This window comes from Eptesicus fuscus, chromosome 9 (genome assembly GCF_027574615.1).
Source record: "Eptesicus fuscus isolate TK198812 chromosome 9, DD_ASM_mEF_20220401, whole genome shotgun sequence".
Taxonomy (NCBI): Eukaryota; Metazoa; Chordata; class Mammalia; order Chiroptera; family Vespertilionidae; genus Eptesicus; species Eptesicus fuscus.
Genome location: NC_072481.1, coordinates 21,698,202 through 21,723,517, shown reverse-complemented (window position 1 = coordinate 21,723,517; position 25,316 = coordinate 21,698,202).

The window sequence follows — 25,316 nt, the reverse complement described above, 5'->3', positions numbered from 1 at the left end:
TGGAATGAGGCCATTGGAAAAGGAGTGTCTCTTCACATGGCAGATGGAGCTTCTTGTCCTCACAAACTCCAATCCTGAGGAAGAAGAGAGGGAATCAGTGGAGAGGGAGACCCCATCCTGGCTCTTGGGTTCACTCACAGGCTCTGTCCAAGTCCTAGGCCTCCTGCTTTGCATTTCCAGCTCTCCTGTGGGAGTCATTTCCTGCCTGTTGTTGGCAAGTCACTCTGACAATTGTCAACCAGATGGGTGTCTAACAAGGGAGTAAGCAGAGCAGAGCAGATTAGAGCAGTCCTGGGAATGACCTGTTTGTCACATGGAAAAACAACTCTGTCACTCCCACCCTAAACGTTTGTTTCAATACCTGTTACCCACATGGGGTCAGGTCAAGGCCAAGATGCCAGAGTTGGTAAATGTCTGTGAAAAGGGAGTCATGCATTTCACTCACATTGACTGAGCACCCACAGTGCACCAGACTTGACCAACAGCAAGCCTTGGATGCCACTTCTGAGGTGAGGAGTCATCCAAAATCTCCTTCCTGGGCTGCCTGCCTTCTGGCCCTCAGCAAGAGTTCTGTGTAGAATTTGATTTGCTTCCTGATGGAAATGGACCTGAGGCCCTAGTGAAATAAATAAATAAGCCCACACTCGATACTTGCAACGCACTTTCTCCTGTCATCTGGGCTCTGCCTGGGCCTGGCCTGGGCCACAAAGATTGAGGTGGCTTTCAAATGACATATGCCTGTCCTCAGATTCCAGGGAGGCACTGGCTGAACTAAAATTTCACTGGCAGGGGAGGCTTCCTGGCACTGGGAACAATGGTCTTGCCACCCCTCTGCCCTCTACCCCTATTTTATGGCCTGAGTCTGGCCATCATCACCCTCACTCCAGATTCTCTCTGTGTCCTTCAGAGTAACCTGCAGGCTCCAGCTAAGGGGACCTGGAAAGCTCTTCCTCTCCAAGAGATGGTAAAATCTAGCTCACACAAGACTCATCAGCAATAACTGACTCTGCAGCAGCCTCCTCTTCCTACTTGGGCAATGGAAAAGGCAGACCAGGTAGAGGCCAGGGCTTAGGCCTGCCCGGACATCTGGATGGCTGTGGAAGTCCACACCCACAATGCAGCTCCTCCTGCTGCTGTAATCAGCTGCAGATAGAACATCTGATTTTTCTCTCCCTCCAGCAGCAGGCTCTGAGATGAATATTCAAGTGCCTGCAGATGAGCCCATCAGCTGTTAAGCCTCTGTCTCCTAGACTAGGTATGGCTGGTCTGCCTGTGAGGCCTTCTGACTACAGCCCTGTGCCCTGCCTCCCACAGGAATGAGCCCCTGAACCACTCCTGCTGCATGTCTTACCCAATGCAGACTGAGAGTGCTGGCCCTCTTCTGGATCCTGGTGCCCCCTCTTCTGGAGCTGGACTCCACTTTCAGGCCCTACCTATATCTCCCAGTATATGCTTATCAAGTGAAAATGGCCTTCTATCCTATAATGAGCCAAAGAACTCTGGAAGCTGACCCTCACCCCTCCTCATCCCATCTACTTTGGACCATAATCCTTAAAAACCAAGGCTGAACTTGAGCTTGCCCATGTCCCTGAATAAATGATTAGCCATCTCCACACTCTTCAAAGACCCACTTCTGACTCAGAGGTTTCCTTGAGCTCTGAGCATCTGTGCAGGATCCCACTCAGTTCCTCAGTCCCACTTCACAATCACCTATCCAACTCACACCTGCTCTGAGCTAGGGCTGTGTCACATCAAACCTCAGGAACATCCCTCTCTATTTGCTAAATCGTCCCCTGGCACTTTCATTTAGAAACACCTGCATTGCTGAAATGGGTAGAAGGGCAAACCAGATGAGGTCATGCAGAGAAGGGGGGAAAAGCTTGGGGCTGGGAGAGGGAATGCACCAAATGAACTCTTAGTGTGGGTTTGTTAAGGGATACCCTTGCCAGTAGACGCAGAAGGAGGAAAGGTCAAGTGGAGGTAGAGAGTGGCCAGAGCACGGCTACACAGGGAGGCGGCAGACATGGGAAGGAAATGGGCAGAGCAAACTCACCTTGCCTACCTAGAGCAGGGTTTGTTGTGAATTGAGTGTTGGGGAGCTTTCTCAAACAAGCAGTGGTGTTAGGGCACATGGCCCCAGAGAGTGAGGCTGGGCCATGGAGACACCTCAGCTTTTCATTCCAGGTTGGGCCCTCACTTCCCCTCATCTTTAAATGCTGGAACATAACCCTGCTTCCAACTCCCTTGGCCTAAGGTACAGAGCCTTCACTCTTGTCCCTCTACTGGCCCCAGAAGCTGCTGATCTAGTGCTTCTGCAACAGAAAGTAGCCATCCAAGAAACATGGTAGTGAAGTTACATTTTAGATTTTGAGAACTAATGAGGTTTACTAGTAGAGTGAAAAACTTAGGGCCTAAGTGGTCGGCAAACTCATTAGTCAACAGAGCCATATATCAACAGTACAATGATCAAAATTTCTTTTGAGAGCCAAATATTTTAAACTTAAACTTCTTCTAACGCTACTTCTTCAAAATGGACTCGCCCAGGCCATGGTATTTTGTGGAAGAGCTACACTCAAGGGGCCAAAGAGCCGTAGTTTGCTGACCACGGACTTAGGCGAATACGAGTTCCTGTCTATGAAGCCAGGACCTGGGCTAAGTGCATTGTAGGCATCATCTCATTTGTCTACACAACCCGAGTATTCTTGTCTCTGTTTTATGGATGAGGAGATGGAGATTTGGAGAGTTCAGGGACCAGTCCACAGTCATACAAGTTGCCCAAGATCGCACAATTAGTATGTGGTAAAGTCAAGGTTGAAACCCAGGTCTGTCTGATTCTAAAGCCTGGGCTGATGACCTCTCCATTCCTTGCTTCCAAGCACCTGACTGGGGCCATCTCCCCTGGGCATCTTTGTGGCACCATGTCTCCCCATGATCCCAGCAGCCAGAGGTAGGGTGGTCCCACCCCCAAATCAGCCCCACAGTAGGCTCACTTGAGACTAAACAAACAAACAAACAAACAAGAAGAACCTCAGCTATAGAAATTGTGTTAATCATACTCCTTTTATCATAGCTCATGCTCATAAAAAGTCTGTGCAAGGCCTTCCATTGTTTTATGAGGTTTTTTCACTTCAACCCCACTTCTCACTCCCATTCCATTTCCTTCCCTAGGTATTCACTCCAGTGTATTTGATATACAGCCTAATGTAGTCATGGATCCTTGTTAAAATCCAATATTGTTTTGTGGTGTGAATGTGTTTTTAATTTACACTAATGGTATTGTCCTATAAATCTTGTTCTGTTTCTTTTTTTTCCCCACTCTGCAGTGTGTTTTTAAGATCTATGCCTGTTACTCTTCACATAGCTAGTCCATTGTTCAAATGCATCCACTATCTCATTCTTATCCATTTTGCCAGCTCCAGCTGACCAACAACAATGCTAGGAGGGTCATCTGGCACAGGTGTCTCATGCATCTGTTCAGGAATGTCTCAGGCTCTACACCCAGGACAGGATTGCTGGATCACAGACTTTCTGCAAATGTAATTTCATGAAATATTTTCATAACACCTCTCAGAATGCCTCTACCAATTTATGTGATCACCAGCAAGGGTTCCCATCTCTTCATCTGTTCTCCAACACTTGCTTTCATCCACCTTTCCAATGGTGTAACCCCCTTGAAATTGGTTGGCTCCCAAGGTGGGGGAGGGAGGTGTTTAAGACCCCAGGGCTGAAACCAGTCTCCAACCTCAAGATAACAGCTCCTCCTTGGCTGCTGGCATCAAGAACTGTCTACACACTGACCCTGCCATTCCCTGCCCTGTGGCGTCTGTGACCCCCACCCTCTTTCTCTGTCTGTTCTGCTTATCTAGCCTTGTCCATTCAGAGTCACCCATCAGCATCAGTTAGAACTCAGAATCAGTTGGACTGTCTGTTGCTCTTGTGACTGGGGATGTGTCCACCATATCAATCTTCATCTCAACCCTTGTTGAGTTGGCTCCAACATAGCTGGGCTTCTTCAGTGCCAGTGCTTCAGGGCCAGATTTACTGCTACCTCAGTTTCCCTAGTCTTCTCAATCTCAGTTACTTATTCTCCACCTTCCCCTCCACGCACACACACCAGCCTGCCTAGGTAGAAATCCCAGCATTCTCCCCTCGACCAATGATTATTTGCATGAGTAGCAGAGTAACTTGCTTTTAACTGTGGTAGCAAAACATCTCCCTAAATTTCCTTTTAGGGACGGGTGCACTCAGAGGAAGAAACAGTGTTCCTTCACCCTCCACCCCACCCCTTGGAATCAGGGAACACTCCTTTGTGCTTCTAAGGTTGGGTTTCATCTTTATTTGCCATCAAGCTTTAGGGAAGTGAGATAAGTCATCTGTGTTTCTGAATTTGACAAAGGAAATGGTCTGAAGCTGACAGACACTCTAGGGCTGATGAGTTGGTCCTGAGAAATAACTCAGACATATAGGAGGGAATTGTGTACAAGAGGAAGAGACAGCAAAGAAGCTGATCTTTAGAAAAAGAATAGATGAATCAGAACAGCAGAACAAAGCAGAGACACCATGAGGAATCTGAGAGCAGAAACTGATACGGACAGAATTATTGCTTGACACCTGTACGGTTACCTATTGTAAAAACAAAAGCAACAACAACAACAACAACAAACAACAACACTGTGCAACAAACAGCCAGAAAATCTCGGTGTCATAAGACAAGTATTTATTTAGCCTATGCATCTTTTGATCTGCTGGGATTGGCTGCTCTAGGCTGGGCTTAGCTAGTCAGTTCCACTGGTCTCAGGTAGGCTCACCCACTACCTCTGTGGCTGGCTTGGAATTGACTGATCTAGGCTAAGCTGAGTTGGTGGTGGCTCATTTCCACATGTCTCTCATTTTCCTCCTGGGACTAATGGACTAGCCCAGGCATGCTGTTCTTGGGACAAAGGCAAAGTGCAATATAGCGGGTCCAGTCACGCATCCAAAACATGGTCAACATAATGCTTGCCATGATTTCATTGGCCCAGTGCATGGAAATAAGGCAGACATGAAGATCTGAGGCCATTAATGCACTCTACCATCAAAACTTTCAGTTCCTGTGAGGCCTAAGTATACTCCCTTTAGTTTATTGGGGTGGGTTTTCTTTTCCTTACAACCAGACAATTCCCAGGCAAAGTGAGACTTCAGGATATAGATTAGGTGACCAGTTAATTTCTCCTTTGCATCTTTCTTCAGACAGAGGACACGAGGCCAGAAGACTGGACTCTGGATAAGGAAAAAGTGATGAATTTGACCAGCCTGGGAGAAATGGCCAAGAAGGAAGAGTTGTTCCTGCAAATTTGCCCAAATCACCATATCTGAGGGAGCCTGATACAGGAGAGAGCCCGGTAAACTCTACTTCTCCTGGCCAATGAATGACATTGTCTGCAGAGGTGGAGGATGGTGAGCATAGTGCAGGGCTTCCAGGTGTGGGAGTTCTCAGTATCAGTTGGAGTACCAAACACGGAGGTCTGCAGGGGCCAGTGTGAAGGATACCACGAGGACATTTGTCTCAAGGAAGGAGGAGGGACTGGCCTGAGTTAGACCCAAGGGTCAGAATTCAGCTGATCAAGCTGGGAGTCAGCTCCAGGCTCAAGTCCAGCAGCGGGCTGGAGTGAGAGTCAGGCACCAGGTCCTTGACGGAAGGGCAGTCACCGCAAAGGGAGGAGCAGCAAGAGAGGCTCCAGGCCCAGGCTCCCACAAGCAGCTGAAGCTTTGCCTACTCAGGCATGAGAAATGGGGTAGCCTACGGTTCTCAGACACAAGGCAGCACCTGAGTCCCTCCCAGATTTGGTTCCCACTGGTCATGGAATGGAGCCTTCGTGTGTGTGTGTGTGTGTGTGTGTGTGTGTGTGTGTGTATCACTGTATCTGAATAGAACTGGGGCAAGTAGGTACTACAGAGACAAGCATCCGGAAGCCTGAATATCCAGTCTGAGCTGCCCCTGCTGTCTGCTAACGCTGGTGCAGTTATTGGTGGTCCCAGGGACCCCATCTTTCACTTATAACAACTGCTCAGGAGCCAGATCTTTGGGACTTTTATGGGTGATGATATATGAACTAGAACTAGTTTGACTTTCTGATCCCCCACTGAACTAGCAACAGAAGTGAAATCAATTCTGGTAGCCTAGCAGTAGGAGAGAGCCGACAAGAGTAACGGGAAACTGTCAAGGTCATTTTCTCACCTGCACAACAGGGAAGAGGAGGAAAAAACAGCCCATAACAACACAATAATTGTGTATTGATGACCACTACATGGCAGGCCCTGGGCTGAATAATGGGATGTGAATGTACATGAGATATGGTCCCTGAGCTAGTCCTGGTCTTGTTGATGTTGGAGCGGGCACACATGTAACCATGTGAATAAAACAGACAATGATGGGAGAAAAGACAGAGTGTTTTTTAAGCCTAGAGAAGGAAAGACCAACTTGGTCAGGGAGTAGGTATCAGCCAGTGTAAGCTAGGTTATGCTGCAGTAACAAACAACCCCCCATATTTTAGAGGTTTAAAACAAAGGTTTCCTTCTCCATTGGGGTTGGTAGGGCTCTCTGTTCCACATTATCATTCTTCCTCTGGGATCCAGGTTAACTGAGCAGCTGGTATCTGGAATGTTGCTGGTTGCCATGTTACAGGGAGAGGTTACCATGCCAGAGAGTCCCACATGGCAAGCAGATGCTCAAGCCCAGAATGGACACATGTCACTCCTGCTCATGACCCATTGGCCAGAACTAGTCACCTGGCCTTAAACACAAAAGGCCTGGAAATGCCATCTCATCCTGTGCAGGGCATGTGGGAAAAATTAAATATCTGGTGAACAGTGCTCATGACCATCACAGAATGGAAATAAAATACTTCTCAGAGGAGGAGAACCTTGAGATAGGACTTGAAGAAGAAGTTAGCAATCAATGAGGCAGGAATATGGCAGGACGTTCCTGGCTCATAGGTGTTAGGGAGACATAGCAATGGGAGGCACACTCCAGAAACCCTAAGGACATAGCAAAGTTGGAGCCCGAGGGCAGTGGGTGGTGGATGGAAATGAGGAAGGGTAACCTCAGTATGAAGCTTCTGTGAGCCTTGCTTGGGAGTTAGGAGTTTGTCCTCCAGCAATGTGCAGGCAGTGGGCATCTTTCAGCAGCACAGTGCAGGGGAGGCTTGAAAGGAAAATCCCCAGGAGGATTTGGGAGAGCTATATTGGGCACTCAGCTTCCCAGGCAGAGACCTGCAGTCAGCTGGCCTCAGCCGTCATTGTCTTTGTTTCCCTGGATAATGCTTTTTATAACTCGGTGATATCCAGCACTTGTTAGTATTTTATAGATTTTTTTAAAACCTGCTGTGGTGACTGGGATGCAGTTTGACTGTCTGAACTGGGATTCTTGGGGTGAATGAAATCATGTTTTATGTGGGACTTTGGAGACAACATATGTAAATGATAACATTGATGCCAAGAATTTGGGACAAATGTCTCTGACTAGGATGTACAGCTACATTTTTAAGTTGCCATCTCCCATCTCTCTAGATAATTCCTCTGTAATATACAAGAAAGGGGCTGGATGGGAAGGGATTGTGAAAAAAGTTGCAATGTGGGAGGGTCTTAGCCTAAAATACCCTTGTCAAAGGTATTTGAAAGAATATGCATCTCTATGTTCATTGCATCATCATTTACAATAGCTAAGATATGGAAGCAACCCAAGTGCCCATCAGTAGACTAGTGGATAAAAACACCTGATACATATACACAGTGGAATACTACTTAGATGTATAAAAAGAATGAAATCTTACCTTTTGCAACAGCATAGGTGGATCTAGAAGGTATTATGCTAAGTGAAATAAGTCAGACAGAGGAAGAAAAATACCATATGATCTCACTCATATGTGGACTCTAATGAATAAAATAAACAAAATAGAAATGGACTCATGGATATAGAGAACAGACTGCCAGTTGTCAGAGGTCCAGGGGTTGGGGGCTTACACAGTACAAATTGGTAGTTACAGAATAGTCACAGAGATGTAGATTACAGCATAGGGAATAAAGCCAATAATATCATGATCAATATATATAGGGCCAGGTGGGTACTTGAAGCAGCAGTGGTGCCACTCTGTAAAGTACATGATTTTCTAACCACTTTGCTGTACATCTGAAATTAATACAGAATAATATTGAATGTAGACTGTAATTGAAAATAGAAAAATTGATATGATCTCTGGGCAGAAGCTCCAAAGAACCAAGCTCCCGTGTTGCCTCTGGTATAACATGGGTTCCTGATACTTACTTCAGAGGGTGTTTTGAGGATTCAATGAGCTTGGCAATGACTTGTAAGCTGTAATGCACCATACAGGTGTATCAGGATTTCTTTCTTAGACTAGAAAATAATGTATCAGTACCGCTGCTAGTTCTGAATGTCCTCATTGATAAGACAGCTGTGCCTTGCTTCTTACCAGTCATCGGCGGTTGTGTTAATCTGCTAGATTCCAACAACATAATCACAGAGCTCAACTTTAAAAAGCACAAAGCAGCATTCTAGAAAGTTACATGATGCTATTTTGAGAAGCGTGATAGAGATGACATTTATGTGAATCTTTGTGTACACAATCTCAGAAAACGCCCACTTATTTTCTCACATCTAACTGAAATGTCACCTCCTTGGTGAGGGCTGCCCTCATCTTCCCAAGCCTGGTTATGTGCTTCATCTGGGGATGACCACTGATGATTGATGTCCAAACACAATTCGGCCGCTTGCTGCCTGTCTCCATGTCCTACACCTACCACTCAGCTCCAGCCTTCTTCTCCAAACATGCCTCTGACCTGCACATTCCTGCCTGTCAGTGTATTTTGAGCCCCAATCCCTTTAGAGAAGTGGGCCTGGGAACATGCTCACATCGCTTCTGGTGTCTGTTGTCCCTGAGGACTGAGCTGCTGGTACCCATCGCGACATTGAGCTGTAACTCCTTCCCTCATATAGGTGGGCTACCATTTTTACATTGACTTTTCAGTTTTTCTTTAATACAATAATAATAGCAACTATGGCCTTCTAGAATTCAGGCATTTTTCTAAAAACTTGGCATATATCAATTTACTTAATTCTCATAACAGCTCTAGGAATAGCTACTACTGTCACTTTAATTTTATAGATGGTAAAACTGGGTTTAAAGGACTTGTCCATAGTCACATAGATTGGTGATAGGAAGGTTCCTCTAACTCCACACCCAGGATCCTTAACCACCACCTCTCTTGTCTTTGTTAAAACAGCCTAGAAGTTCCTGCTTGTATTTCACTCCTTGCCATCCCCAACCACCCTGCAAAACACACACACACACACACACACACACACACACACACACACACACACACACACTTCCAGATACACATTCAAGCCCCTTAGATATTACTATTCGTTTAGAGTTTGGAGTAACCCTAACTTTGTTATTTGGGCTCCCGAGTCCTCTCAAGCAGCTCAGTTAACTCCTTATCTCCTGTCTCAGCCCCATCCCCCACCCCTCAGCCTTCCAGGAGCCACAGCCAAGTTCGGGTGCTCTATGACTCTTGGTCTAGGCTTCTTTTCCATGTTTATTTACTGCATGTCTTGATCTGATTGTGTCTTTGTCTCTTTACTGATCTTCGAACTCCTTTAGGGCAGACATGGTATCTTATTCATCTTCTTCTCATCAGAGCCTGCCTCAAAGAGTAATGAAAGAGTGAGTAGACCTGTAGCATAAGTTGGAAAACTCCTTTTTTGGAACAGAGACCAATGGGGACAATCAAAGGCACTAGAGGGGGCTGAATGAGCCTCATCACTGAATGGTGAGCAGCAGTCACTTCCACTGAGGACTGGGGGACATACGGGGCTTTAGAATTCATATCAGGACTCTGGTTCTGCTGGAGTCAGGGGAGCAATGAAATGGTGCTGACAGGGCCGTCCCCAGCTTCGGTTCAAGTACCACTCTCCGGATTTCTCTGCCTCTTGCATTTATTGAAATTTGGTGTTATTTCCAAGAATGACAAAGATAAAACAGCACCACCTTAAATGGCTTAGAGGAAGAAAACAGAGGGGAGGAGATTCAAAAGGAGGATGGAGGGGGAATAAGAAGAAAAGAAAGAGGGAAGAGAGGAGATGGGGAAAAAGCAAACACAGGGAGAAAATATTTCAAAACAGACTTCAAGAGGCTCTATGGCTTGGCTGTTCAAACCAACAACTACAGGTTAGTGGGTTCTAATCCAATCTCCACCATCTATCTCTGGAGTCTCAGTTTTGCCAGTTGTAAAATGGGCATTCAGACTCTACACTCCGCCATGAAGGACTTAGATCTTAAGAATGCAATGATTCCACAAGTCCTCCCCTCTTTCCCTAGAATGTCACACATCTTGTCAAGTTGTTCTGCCAGATTTGAGAGAGCCTTGAAGTGAGATGGGGAAATAATTATTCACCAGACTTCCAGGGGGCTCTGGAAGTCAGATTAGCTTCCCACTGCCCTTGGTTTGGAAAGCATCAGAGCAGGGCTCACTAGACAACGCCCCTCCAGGGCTGCATGGAAGGGCGAGGTCTCTGGGCCGGAGCAGCAGGACCTGGGAGGATGCACTGGAGCAGTTTGGTGTCTTAGCAATTATCCAAGATCCTAAAGAACTTTTGTTTATGTGTGTTACGTTTATTGATACTTACCATGTTAGAAATTGAAAATGAGAACATTTTAAGACACCAGGATACACAAGCACACGCGCGGCAACATCACCAGACATTACGAAGATGCTGGAGAACTCCACTGTACACTTCGGTGGAAATGAGAGTGGAAAGACAAATCACATCTCAGTGTGGTTATAAAAAGTTCTGATCTCACAGAAACCCTGGGAAGGTCTCAGGATCTGCATGGGTCCATGGACCACGCTTAAAGAACCCCTGGACTAGGGACACAGAACGTTGTACCTGATGGAATTCCTGGGTAACTCCTCAACCCTCAGACAAGACGCCAGATGATGGAATCACATCTGCGATTGGATTTCTTGAGATATGTACAGATGTCCAGACAAGTCAGGATGGATCACTGGCCAAAGGAGCAAAATCAGAATGGCCCAGGAAGAAGTATGGTCAGGAATTTGCAGAAATCACAGGGAGAGCGCTGTGTCCACGTGACCTGGGAAATTTGGAGGATTGGACCCAATGTGAGGAAATCTGCCAGAAGCAAGAAAGGCCTCATGTATCATCCAGGTTCAAGGTTGTTGTTATGAGGTCAAAAATGTAACCCATCCAAAGACCTTGAACCCTACAGCAGCACCTGTCCCTCCCCAACCCCTACTCCTCCCACTCCCACCATGAGGTCATTGTCTGCTCTCAACCCCTCCCTCCCCTTTCCCAGTGCTAGAGGAAACAAGAAGCAGCTGCAATCAAAATGAAATGTCAAATTTCTTAAAACCCGAGGAATTGCTGTAATTTGCAAGGAGACAGAATGCAATTAGCATACACTTGTCAAAATGGGAGAAGGCTCTGTGAGCCCCGCGTTGCCTCAGTTTTATTAAGACTGTGCTGATTCCTGCCAATTCATTTGCTTTTTGCTCCATTAAGGACCAAACCAGTCCAATAAACAAGAAGTCGGTGGGGAGCATTTGTGAGCAGCATGGCGTGGCCCTTGAGCGTCTTCACGGAGGAGGGAGAGGGAGAAAGAGCCTGGCACGTGCCTTTTTGCTTGGAAGAAGGGAAACAGAGGGCCTCATCCCCAAATCCTTCAGCTCCCTGGCCTAGCAGCACTTGGTGTAACCTTTGCTTTCCAGGTCACAGTGCTTTGGGGCAGAAGGCAAGGAAATCAGGGCAGATGGTAGATAATAACAGCGTTAGCCTGGTCATGTAGATGAGACTCTGGGGTGGGAGGGAAGGGGAGATTATAGTTCCCAGCAGCTTCCAGGGTGGCCTTTACAACATCCCTGCTGGGACCACTGTTCTCAGCTATGTGGCATTTATTTGCCTCTACCTGGTCTTGGGGTTACCCCCAAACCCATTCTTCTCTGATCACTTGCAGACTCTTCCCATGGGTTCTGCAGACCCGAGAATCAGACCTGACTCCCTGGTAGGGGCAGGAGATGTGGTTCGCCGGCCTCCCACGGCCCTCATGTGCCCACAGTCCTGCTGGATCCTCTTCCCGGGGCTCCATTAATGGACATGGAACCTGCCCACTGAGCGAGCATGACCCATGGATACAAACGAAGCACTGTTTTATCTTTGCTCCCATTCTCCTTTTAAATGTATCTAGTGTGGACCATTTCTCCCTTGCCTGAGGATGAAATCTCTGTCTCTGGCTTTTATCCTGGCTTTTCGGTAATAAAAAGACCTCTGGTCACTTTATACCACAAATATAGTCTCAAGTCACTAATTTAAATGGTCTAGTCCTAGATAATAAAAATTCTGAACCTGCTTTAAGGCCAGCTCCCTCCTCCCCTCTCCCAGAGCAGCCCACAAAAGAGTTCCTCTGCAGTGGGAGGGACAGGGTCTCTGTCCAGCTTCCAGCTCAGCATTTCTCCTCTCCCAGCTGGATTGGGACTTGCCGAGGTTTGTAACGCTTTCAGAGTTTGGCTCAGGGGGATAGAGGCTGGGGAAAGCATGTTTTTTCAGGGCCAGGGCAGTCCATTCTCACGCAGCACGCTGAGCCTCTGACTTTGCAGTGGTCTCTGCCACACAGCAGCAATCACTAGAGTCCCTGCGCCTGGGCAGATTTTGGACAGCTGCAGGCCAGCATGCTCTGCTCTGGGAATGGTGCACAGACATTTTGGGGATGTCACCCTACCTTCCTCCTTAGTCATGCCTCTTGGTAGAAGTTGGCTTTACCCCTGCTCCAGCAGTGGGTTCTGTGGGCTTAAGCTGATCAGCTTATTGGTCCCTCTCACCACAGGGACTGGCTCAGCTATGGGCTCCTAGCCGATTAGACCAGGGAGGGGACAGGAGACAGATGCTGGGGATTCTGCACCCAAAGACATGGTCTGTTCAAATGATCAAAAGAAACCACTTTTCTCTGCCTGGAAAAGTGGGGTAAGAGGCTGTGAGGTCTGACACGGTGGCAGCTGTTTTGCTACCACAAGGTGGTTGTGTGGAGCTGCCAAGGAACCACTTACTACATGGGCCCCAAGGGTGAAGCCGAGGCTGCCGAAGGCATGCACCTTGACCGTGATAAGCCAGGTCCTGGTGATGTCATTTGTGTCACTCACTAGGTCAGCTCCCTTAACTCAGTGGTTCTCAGTGAGGGGGTGGGGGTGGCAATTTTCCTGGCTGTGGCTCTGTGTTCCCTTCCTGGAATCTGGAATGCTGATGGGCCTGTCTTTACCAATGCAAATCAGGGGAACATGCAGGGCCTGGAAAAGCCAGAAGCCAGATCTGGGATTCTCACAGACTCCATGGAACAAGGCTGCCCATCAGCCTAGACCAGTGGTAGGCAAACTGCGGCTCGAGAGCCACATGCGGCTCTTTGGCCCCTAGAGTGTGGCTCTTCCACAAAATACCACGTGCGGGCGCGCACGTACAGTGCAATTGAAACTTCATGGCCCATGCGCAGAAGTCGGTTTTCGGCCTGGGCGAGTCTGTTTTGAAGAAGTGGCGTTAGAAGAAGTTTAAGTTTAAAAAATTTGGCTCTCAATGCCCTGACCGGTGTGGCTCAGTGGATAGAGCATCGGCCTGCGGACTGAAGGGTCCCAGGTTCGATTTCGGTCAAAGGCATGTACCTTGGTTGCGGGCACATCCCCAGTGGGTGGCGTGCAGGAGGCAGCTGATCCATGTTTCTCTCTCATGGATGTTTCTAACTCTCTCTCCCTCTCCCTTCCTCTCTGTAAGAAAATCAATAAAATATATTTTAAAAAATTAAAAAATTTGGCTCTCAAAAGAAATTTCAATCATTGTACTGTTGATATTTGGCTCTGTTGACTAATGAGTTTGCCGACCACTGGCCTAGACTGTTATAGTGGGGAATAAACTTCTATTTTATTTAAACCACTTTGCCCTGGGGTGTTTTTGCTATAGAAGTGGAATAGTTTTGCCTTAATTAATACAACTTACACTGTACACATCACCAAGAGAACAATTACCCAGGCTTTAGACTTGCAGAAAGGATTACAATTATTTGGGGGGTATAAGCCTTGGTTTTTTACTGAATGGATCACAAATGGTATTATTATACCCCCATCTGTACTTAATTCTGTAGTGGAATTGTAGTGGAATTGCAACTATGTAGTGGAATTGCAACTTAATTTTGGGTTCATTTCTAAAGGTAGAGGATAGGTAAGAATGATTAATATTCAAATTAATATTCAAAATACACTTTAATACTCTCAGTAAGTCCAATGCAGCGGAGTTTTCTTCCAGCGTTGAAAGGCGGCTGTGTCTTTGGTTCAGCTCATGATGAGAACTGACATTTAAAGACTTTATTTTTTGGGGGGGAAAAAAAGTATTTTGAAATATGCTTGGTTTTTCCTCCCTCACCCACTCTTTTTCTTTTTGTCTAGTGAGTAGAATCAAGTGCACCCAAGTTTAACACATGTACGAAGCGATTCGGTGTAAATACTGGTGGCCAATAGCTTGGCTGCCGGGTTGACTCTGTGCTGGAGGCCAGAGGGCTCTCAGTCCATCTGGTTTGCTTCAGGTGCAACCCTGCCTTGGGCGAGGGAGCGGGACACAGTGATTTAATGAGATTGCTTTGAGCAAAGGCAAGTAGCCCCAGGAGTGGCAGAGGAAGCAGTTGCTTGCATGAGTAATTATTTCTAAGTATGCACTGATTTATGCTTAAAATCCCATAGTTAAAAATCTCCTTACTCTGCCTTAATGCTTTAATAGATGCTTCAGCGCGAGTCCTCGCAGTATTTTCCATGTCCATCATTTACATATCATTTCACAACTTGAGATTATTTATGAAATGTTCTCTATGGGCATTTGGTAAAAAATAAAAACATCACCCATATTCTTATTACCCTGCCCCAGCTCTTTTTATTCAGGCATAATCCTTTTTAGTCTTTATCCAAATGGATACATTTTTTCCTTATTTGTAATTCTATCAAACATACTGCATGATATCTGGCCTTTTTATTTTAAAATTTATTATTTAAGTCTTTCTCTGTAGCTACACCTCTGGAATTTTGAGTTTTACAAAAGCCTATTGAATTTTTAAACTATATTTTACTGCACAGGTGCCACGATCTAGAATGGAGAAAAGGATATTGACGTCTCAGGGTTGTTGAGAGAGTTTGGTGGCTATGTGGCGTGTACCCCAGTGTCTGGCATATCACAGAATGGGTAGAGAGAGATGGAGTAAGAGTGTTTGGACCCAGACCTCCTGGCTTGGAATTTCTGCACCCCCTCTACCTACCTGCATAACCCTGGAGAAATATTCTGACCTCTCTGTGCCAGTTTCCTCAGCTATAAAATGGGGATGGTAGTAATCCTAGCTCATAGGTTTCTCATGTTGTCATTGCTATTTTCCGTATTTTTATTCCTCTTTACTACTCTTGGTCTTTGCCAAAGTCTGAGAACCAATCCTTTCAAAAAATTCAATTTCCTCTCTTATTGCTTTGTCTAAAATTCCCACAATAATGATGAATGATTATGAGTTTATCTGGCATAATTGTTCTGTTTCTTATTTTAAAGGTGATGTGACTTTAGAATTACCAGTAAGCATTCAGTTGGGTTTTTGTGTACAATGAGTATTATCCTATATAATAAAGAGCTAATATGCTAATTAGACCTGACAGTGGGACGACCTTCTAGAATGACTAGTGGGTGGGGGCCCGGGCCGTGAGGTGGCCAGGGCCACAAGGGCCAAGGCAGCCGGGGCTGGGAGGGCCGAGGCAGCTGGAGCTGTGAAGGCCTACACTTGCACGAATTTCATGCATTGGGCCTCTAGTCTATATATATAAAACCCTAATATGCAAATAGACAGAACAGCGAAACCACCAAACAACCAAACAATCGGTTGCTATGACGTACGCTGACCACCAGGGAGTGTGTGCAGAACATGGCAGGCATTGGCAGCAGGAGGCAGAGCGTGAAACATGGTGGGCATCGGCCTGGGTGGGATAGTGGAGCAGGTGAGCGGGGGTGCCAGACCAAGGCGGGGTGCCAGTCACTGTTATTGGGGCAAGCCTCTGGTGGTAACTGAAAATTCTTTGCTCCCACACGCTGCAGTCCTGCTTGGTGCTCGAACCTGCTGCCAGTGCTGGAGCTACTGCTTGCACCTGTTGCCGGATACTGGTGCCAGCCCCGATCACTTGGCACCATCAGCGGGTGCAAGTGGCAGCTGCCAGCCCCGATTGCCCCTCAAGGCTTCTCCACCTCCCTCTGCTCCTGAGGGGTGACTGGGGCTGGTAGCCATCTCTCGCACCCGCTGCTGGCGCTGGAGCAGGCACTTGCACCCACTGCCGGCGCCTGGCACCAGTCCTGATCACTTGGCACCATCAGTGGGTGCAAGTGGCGGCTGCTGGCCCCAATCACCCCTGAGGGCTTCTCCACCTCCTCCTGCTCCTCAGGGGCGATTGGGGCAGCAGCCACCACTCACACCTGCTGACAGTACCAGCTCTGCTCGCACCCGCTGCTGGCGCTGACCCCAATGGCTCTGCGCCGTCAGCAGGTGCGAGTGGGGACAGCACCGTCAGCATGTGGGAGCGGCAGCAGCAGGAGTGGGGTTGCCAGCAGACAGGGGACTGGGGGCCGTGGTGGGAGGGGAATGGAGGATGGGCTGAGACCCACCCTTGTGCCCACCGCAGCCTCGTGTCCCACAGTTCCTTTCAAGGTACACAAATTTGTGCACTGGGCCCCTAGTTTTCTCTATAAAAAAATATATTTCTATTATTTTTTAAAAAATACTCAGCATAAGGAATAGCTATTAGTTCGTATTGAATTTTTTTTTTTTGTATCACCCATTGAAATGGTTGTGTTGCTTCTTACATAACTATTGACCTGATGTACATTTGTTCTTAATTAGATCTACTAGATTAGGTTAAGTTTCCTTATCTTACCATTTATTATTCTCTTCCTTTCAATTTCCTTTGGGTTTTGGCTCTTATTGTCCTCCTCCTGCCTCTGCCTGAGACATTTAGACATACATTAAGTGGTAGGAAAGTTTAGATGAATTTACTCTAGGCACTTCAGCCAATGAATGGACAAAGGCCAAAGATGATGTGAAAAACATCCCTACTTTTCAACATTTACATGGGTAGATGACTGCTTAAAATAATTTAGTGCATTTTGAGTTCTTATTTACTTAACATTTGAAAATTAACCTTAACGTTTCTACAATGTGTAATGTTAAATATTTTACCTATTTTGAACTTGAAAGGATTTCTTGTATGTGGTTCTATTACTGTTATAAGGACAGACTTGACAAAATCTGCTTATATCCTTAGAAATCTGTATTTAGTTACAGGCAACAGTACATGACTCTTGTAAGAATTTTTTCCAGGACTTATTAAGTGTTGTATCTGGTAGGAATATGATTATTAATTGTGTTTACAGTGGAATATGTACATAAATAATAAAATAGGAAATATTAATAACTATTAAGATCTTCTAGGACAGCATATGTAATACCAAGTATGGCTGATGTAAACAGATTTCCTTGTGATAAATCACCTTTATTTTCTGAAATAAATCATATATGCTTCTGGTATATTCTTTTTATGATTTCGCTTACTGATTTTTATTTTAATACTTGATATCTGTATTCAAATGTTGTGTGGGTATAGATTTCATTTTGTTGTAATAACTTTATCAGATTTCAGGCTTTGTATCATATTGACCTCATCCTAATATGGGCACCCTGAAATTGCTTTTTTTGTTTTGGAACAATTTATAGCATACAAAAATTGTTTGTATTAGGCATAATTAGCAGCACATTTTTATGGCCCTTATAAATAATCTTCTATTTAAGCCCAATACTGTTTTCTGTTGTTCCTTGCATCAAATTTAGAATGACATGTTTTTAAAATCATTTTTGTCCTATTTTATTGAAGTTTCAAATTATCTGGCAATTTGGCATAAAATGCCTTCATAATTTAAAAAATTATATTGGTTGTTATAACAGCTTTCTGATTTTAATATTGTTAATTTGAATTCGCTTTGATTAGCTTTACTAGTTTAGGTTTCTGTATTTTATCATTTACTTATTTTTTCCTTTCTTTAGCTTTCTGTTGCTATTACCCTTGCCAATAGCTTCTCTTGCCCATATAACCCTATCTCCTTTCTTAGCCACAGATGTTTGGCTGATGCAAGCACAGGTCATCCAAAAGGAAAGATTAACCATTCACTTGTTACTCACTATAAGTGCAATTAAGAAACCTAAAGGCTGTGGTTGTTAGCTGTAGGGAAGCAAGCTGCTACATCAGAGATGTATGAACCAATATTGTCCTCAGCAAAGCCACATGCAAACTGAAATTAAGGGAGAGAAGGATACAAGCCTGAGCTGTGGAAGCTGGTAGGAAACTACAGCGATGAGCAGAGAGAAGCAGAGACCAGGGACCATGGAACCACAGGGCGAGGAAGATAGAGACCAGCTGACTTTTCCTTCCATTCCCATGAGGTCTGATCACCATGAATTTCCATGAGGATCCTCTCTATTTTTATGATTCCATTTGATCCTTAAACAGAGTTAATGTTGCATGCAACTAAACATGTCTTAAGATATTTTCTTATATTTTAAGCTGAATGTTTACTGACTTTATTTTTAAATAACAGAATTTAAAGTAATTAAAAGGCTACAAAGTGATGCAAATTCATGATTTCTCCCACGAATTATTCAAAAGCATTCAGAACCCCTCATTTTTTATAATCTTTGTTTTGCCCATTTTCCCATATGCCTAGCAGCCAATGCCAGGACACAATTTATTCTCATAATGGTTGTCTTAAGTTTCTCCCAAGTAAGTAAGGTACCATATTCTCATCTCATTCTCTCTCTCTCTGAATTACAAACCCAAATTAGGCAAAAACCAAATCAATATCTCTGCAAATATACACCTATATCTGCATAGAGAGAGAAAAAAAGAAAATAGACCAAAATGTTGTCAGCAGTTATGCACCGTTCTTATTTTCTTGTTTATTCTTTCCTGGTTTTCTGAAAACAATGAGAGTGCATTATTTTATAATCAGACAAATGCTAATGTGATACTAAAAATGAACAATTTTCTCTGAGCCTGACTTTGCTGCACTACAGAGATTTTTATATATAGTGTTTTTATTTTCATTGATTTCCACATTTGCTAATACGTATTTGACCCAGAGGCAGCTTTACAAAGGGTTTTTTTCACTTACAAGTTCTAAAACTGTTTTGTCTGCTCTAACTTATATTGCTAATAGAGCTTATGTACCTGACCACCTGACTGGGTGAAAATAAGGTCACAACACGTGTTACTGTTGACTCTACTGACTGTTCTGACCTGTCTTTCCCAGGCACTCATAGAATATAAATGGTTGATGCAGGGTCATTGTTCATTCATTCTTTTCACTAATTACCTGCATGAGGCTTATATGGTGCCTGGTACTCTTCTAGGGTCTGATGATACAAATATAAATAAGACACCTAACACCTGTTTTCATGGAGCTGGTATTTGACTGTGAAAAACAAACAGACAGATCATAGTAACAGAGAAATAAGAGAAAGCCAGAAAAAAAGTGCCTGCATGGGTTATGATAGAGATTAGGTTTTCAGGAAGATATCATTTTAGTGGCCGTATGTACAATGAATTCTGAAAACATAGGGGACTCACTCCAGGCAGTAGGGGCACCGGTGCAAAGGTTCTAATGCAGAATGAGCCCAGATGTTTGAGAAAGACAAAGAAGGTCCAGTTTGGCTGAATAGGCAAGAAGTGTGTTGAGAGATGAACCTGGAGAGGTGGGCATGAGGCAGTTCATGAAGGTATAGACTAGGCCCTAGTCACTAGGGGAAGGGGTGTGGATTTTGGTTTCAGTTTGATGGGAAGCCACTGGAACATTTTCAGCAGGGAAGATGATTTGTTTTATGTCCTAAAAAGATAGCTCCGGAAGTTCTGCTGTGGGCGGATAGAGTACGTGTATGCTTCCTTATTCCTTCCACTAAATACAACTAAAAACACTGGGCGTTATGCATAGAACAAATAGAAGACTTTGAAAGGTGGCGAGCAAAGACATGATGGTGAGTTCCTTGTTTCTTATGTTTTTATTTTTGACTCATATATCCCAAACTTGGAGCTGAAGAAGACAGAAATTCAGAAATTCTTTTTTTTTTAATTTTAAAAAATATTTTTATTGGTTTCAGAGTGGAAGAGAGAGATAGAAACATTAATGATGAGAGAGAATCATTGATTAGCTACCTCCTGCACGCCCCCTACTCTGGATCGAGCCCGCAACCTGGGCATGTATCCTTGGCCAGAATTGAACCCAGGACCCTTCAGTCCCCAGGCCAACACTCTATCCACTGACCCAAACCAGCTAGGGCCAGAAATTCTTTATTAGTGCCAGTTTTTGTTGAGTCTTTGGGATTTTCTACATAGACAATTATGCCATCTGTGAACAATGACAGCTTTATTTCCTCATTCCTATTTGTATACATTTTATGACCTTTCACAGTTTTGTTTCATTAGCTAAAACTTCCAGGGTGATGTGTGTAGGAGTGGTGAGAGGGGAAATCCTTGCCTTGTTTCTGGTCTTAGGAGATCTTCTAGTTTCTCACCACTAAGTATGATGTTAGCTATAAGTTTTTGCTAACTGCTGACAACTTTATTTCTAGTTTGCTGCGAGTTTTTATCATGAAAGGGCATTGGATTTTATCAAATGCATTTTCGGCATCTATGGAAGTGATCAAATAATTTTTCTTCTTAAGCCTGTCGATGCCACAGATTACATTAATTGATTTTCACATGTGGAGCCAGCTTTGCATACCTGGAATAAATTCCAATTGGTCATGGTGTATTTTTTTTTATATGTTGTCAGATTCAATTTGCTAGTATTTTGTTGAAGATCCTCGTGTTTATGAGATAAATTGGTCTGTAGTTTTCTTGTAATGTCTTTATCTGGTTTTGGTAGTAGGAAAATGCTGGCTTCATAAAATGAGCTGGGAAGTACACCTTCTGCTTGTGTTTTCTGGAAGAGATTGCAGAGCACTGGCATACTTTCTTCTTAAATGCTTGGTAAAATTCACCAGTGAAACCATCTGGGCCTGATGCTTTCTGTTTTGAAGGTTACTAATTATTCATCAACTTCTTTAATAGATGTGAATATATTAAGATGATCTAATTCATCTTGTGTGAATTTTTGTAGATTGTATCTTTCAAGGAATTGGTCCATTTCATCTAAGTTACCAAATTTGTGGGCACAGAGTTTTGGTTTGTTTGTTTTTAGTTTTTTTTTTTAATCCTCACCCAAAGGTATTTTTCTATTGACTTTTAGAGAGAGGGAAAGACAGAGAAATATCGATGTGAGAGAAACACATCAATTGGTTGCTTCACGCATGCACCTGGATCAGGGGCCCAGGCCGGGGAGGAACCTGCAACTGAGGTATGTGCCTTTTACCGGAATCTGACCCGGGACCCTTCAATCCCCAGGCTGATGCTCTATCCACTGAGCCAAACTGGCTAGGACTGGGCACAGAGTTTTCATAATATTCCTTTATTATTCTCTTTTAGTTCACGGCATTAGTCTTTCATTTGTAATATTTTTTGAGGCTGAACAGTTATAAAATTTATTGGAGTGACATTGGTTAATAAAATTATATAGATTTCAGCTCTTTTATAATATACTAGAGGCCCGGTGCATGAAATTCGTGCATGGGGGGGTGTCCCTCAGCCCAGCCTGCACCCTCTCCAATCTGGGACCCCTCAAGGGATGTCCGACTGCCCATTTAGGCCTGATCCCGGTGGGAAGTTGGACATCACTCTCACAATTCAGGACTGCTGGCTACCAACTGCTCGCCTGCCTGCCTGCCTGCCTGATTGCTCCTAACCACTTCTGCCTGCCAGCCTGATCAATGCCTAACTGCTCCTCTGCCAGCCCAGTTGCCCCTAACTGCCCTCCCCTGCTGGCTGGTCACTCCTAACTGCCCTCCCCTACAGGCCTTGTCCCTCCCAACTGTTGTCCCCTGCAGGCCTGGTTGCTCCCAACTGCCCTCCCCTGCATGCCTGGTTGCCCCCAACTGCCCTCCCCTGCTGGCCATCTTGTGGTGGCCACTTTGTGTCCACATGGGAGAGGCCATCTTTGACCACATGGGGGCGGCCATCTTGTGTGTTGGAGTGATGGTCAATTTGCATATTACCTCTTTATTATATAGGACCAGAGGCCTGGTGCACAAAAATTTGTGCACTCAGGGGGTTCCCTCAGCCCGGCCTGAGCCCTCACACAGTCCTGAACCCCTCAGGGGATGTCTACCTGCTGGGTTAGGCCTGCTCCTTGGGGGATCTGTCTTCAGCCATCAGTCAGACATCCTTAGCACTGCCGAGGAGGCAGGAGAGGCTCCCGCCACCACCGTTGCGCTTGCAGCCATCAGCCAGGCTTGTGGCTAAGTGGAGCTCTCCCTGTGGGAGTGCACTGACCACCAGGGGGCAGCTCATGCATTGAGTGTCTGCCCCCCTGTGGTCAGTGCATGTCATAGTAGTTCCCGGCCATTCTGCCGTTAGGGTCAATTTGCATATTACCTTTTTATTATATAGGATCATCTGTACATTGTACCACACCAAGTCAAGACTCCTTCCATTACCATTTATTCCCCTTTTACCCTCTTCTACCTCTTTCCAACCTCCCTTCCCTCTGGCAATCAGTATACTGTTGTTTGTTTCCATGAGTCTTTCCTTTTTTTTCTTTGCTTAATCCCTTGACCCTTCTCAACCAGCCCCAAACCGCCCACCTACAGCTGTCAGTCTGTTCTCTGTATTCATGAGTCTGTCTCCACTTTGCTTACTTTGTTCATTAGATTCCACATATAAGTGAAATCAGCATTTGTAGTATTAATTAATTTGTGTCTTCTCCCTTTCCCCCCACCCTTTGGTTAGCTCAGCTAGAGATTTATCAATTTTATTGATCTTTTCAAAGAACTAGCTTTTGGTTTTAATATTTTTCTCCATTGTTTTCTATTTTCACTTTTATTGATTTCTGCTCTAATTTTTTTTCTGCTTGCTTTAGATTTATATTGCTCTTCTTTCTCTGGTTTCTTGAGTTGGAAGCTTAGATAATTGATTTTAGATGTTTATTCTTTTAAGATTTTTAATTTTTTTTACATTACAGTTTACATTATATTACTTTGTAATGGTTTCAAGTGCACAGCACAGTGGTTAGAAAACCATATATTTTACAAAGTGTTCCCTCTAATATTTCCGGTACCCAACTGGCACCATACATAGTTATTACCACATTATTGACTATATTTCCTACACTGTACTTTACATCCCCATAAATATTTTGTAACTTCCAATCTGTACTTTTCAATTCCTTCACCTTTTTCACCCACCCACCGAAGCCCCACTCCTCTCTGCCAACCATCAGACTGTTCTCTGTATCTATGAGTCTGTTTCTGTTTTGTTTGTTCATTTATATTGTCCTTTGAATTCCATATATAAGTGAAACCATATGTTATTTGTTTTTCTCTGACTTATTTCACTTAGCATAATACTCTCCAGGTTCATCCATGCTGTCACAAATGATAAGGTTTCATTGCTTTTTTATCCACTCATCTATTAATGAGTATTTGGGTTGCTTCCATAGCTTAGCTATTGTAAATAAAGCTGCAGTGAACATAGGGGAGCATATATTAGTGTTTTGGGTTTCTTTGGATATATTCCCAGAAAAAGAATCACTGGATCATAGGGAAATTCCATTTTAAATTTTTTTAGGAATCTCCACACTGTTTAACATAATGGTTACACCAGTCTACATTCCCACCAACAGTGCATGAGTGTTCCCTTTTCTTTATATCCTCACCAACACTTGTTTGTTGCTTTATTGATGACTAGAGGCCCAGTGCATGAATTTGTGCATGGGGGGGGGGTCCTCCTGGCCCAGCCCCAATTGGGGCCCAATCGATTGGGCCTCAGGGCAGGGCCAGCTGGGGGGAGGGGCCTCAGGCGATTGGCCGGCTGGCTTCGCCCCTGATTGGTGTGGGGGTGCCAATTGGGGACGGGACCAGCTGTGGGGAGGGGCCACGGGAGGTTGGCCCGCCCCACCCCCTATTGACAAAAGAATTTGGCAAAAGTAGGTCTACAGTTGTTCATGTGGAAAATAATACAATAGTCAATGAATAATAATACAAGAATAAACTGTTTCATGTACTCACAACTGTAAACCTATTTTTGCCCCACCCTGTATACATACAATGCTATAAATTTCCCTCTGAGCATGGCTTTTGTAATTATCTCACAGTTCTTGGTATTCTGTTAAATCTGTTTTATTTTTTTTCCTCTTCCCATTTTAAATTTGGGAGTTTCTATTGACCTCTTTTCAAGTTACCAATTATTTCTTCAAAATTTCCTGCAACATGCCCTGCCAGTATGGCTAAGTTGTTGAGCATCGACCTAACCATGAACCAAGAGGTAATGGTTCCATTCCTGGTCAGGGCATATGCCTCGGTTGTGGGCTCGATCCCCAGTAGGAGGCATGCAGGAGGCAGCCTATGCATGTTTTTCTCTCATCGATTTCTCTCTCTCTTTCTCTCTCTCTCTCTCTCAAATCAATAAAAACATATTTTTTAAAAAATTCCTGCAACATACAGGAAATGAGAAAGAGAGAAAGAGGCAGAAGAAATATTTGAACTAATAATAACTGGAAATTTCTAAAATTAATGACAGATAGCAAATGGATTTAGAAAGATCAGAGAATATCATGTAAGATAAATATCAAAAAATCTGCACATAGGCATATCACAATGAAACTTCAGAAAATAAAGACAAAGAGAGAAATCTTCAAAGAAGCCAGGGAAAAGTAAAGGAACAGAGAAAGATATACCGTGCTAACATAAATCAAAATAAAGCTGAAGTAGCTACTTAATTTCAGACAAGCAGACTTTAGAGCAAGAAAAATAATTAGGAATAAAGAACGGGCATTACTTGATAAATGTGTCAATCCCCCAAGAAGATGTAATACTTAATATGTATGTGCCTCCCAACTGCGTATCAAAACACCTAAGTCTAGGAGTTACACTGTTTACTGCAGCTGTAGGTGCTAAGGCTTCAATTTTTTCTAATGTCCTTGTTTTTATTTTATTTTTTATTGATCTCAGAGAAAATGGGAGAGGGAGAGAGAGATAGAAACATCAATGATGAGAGATAATCATTAATCAGCTGCCTCCTGCACACCCCCTACTGGGGATCGAGCCCGC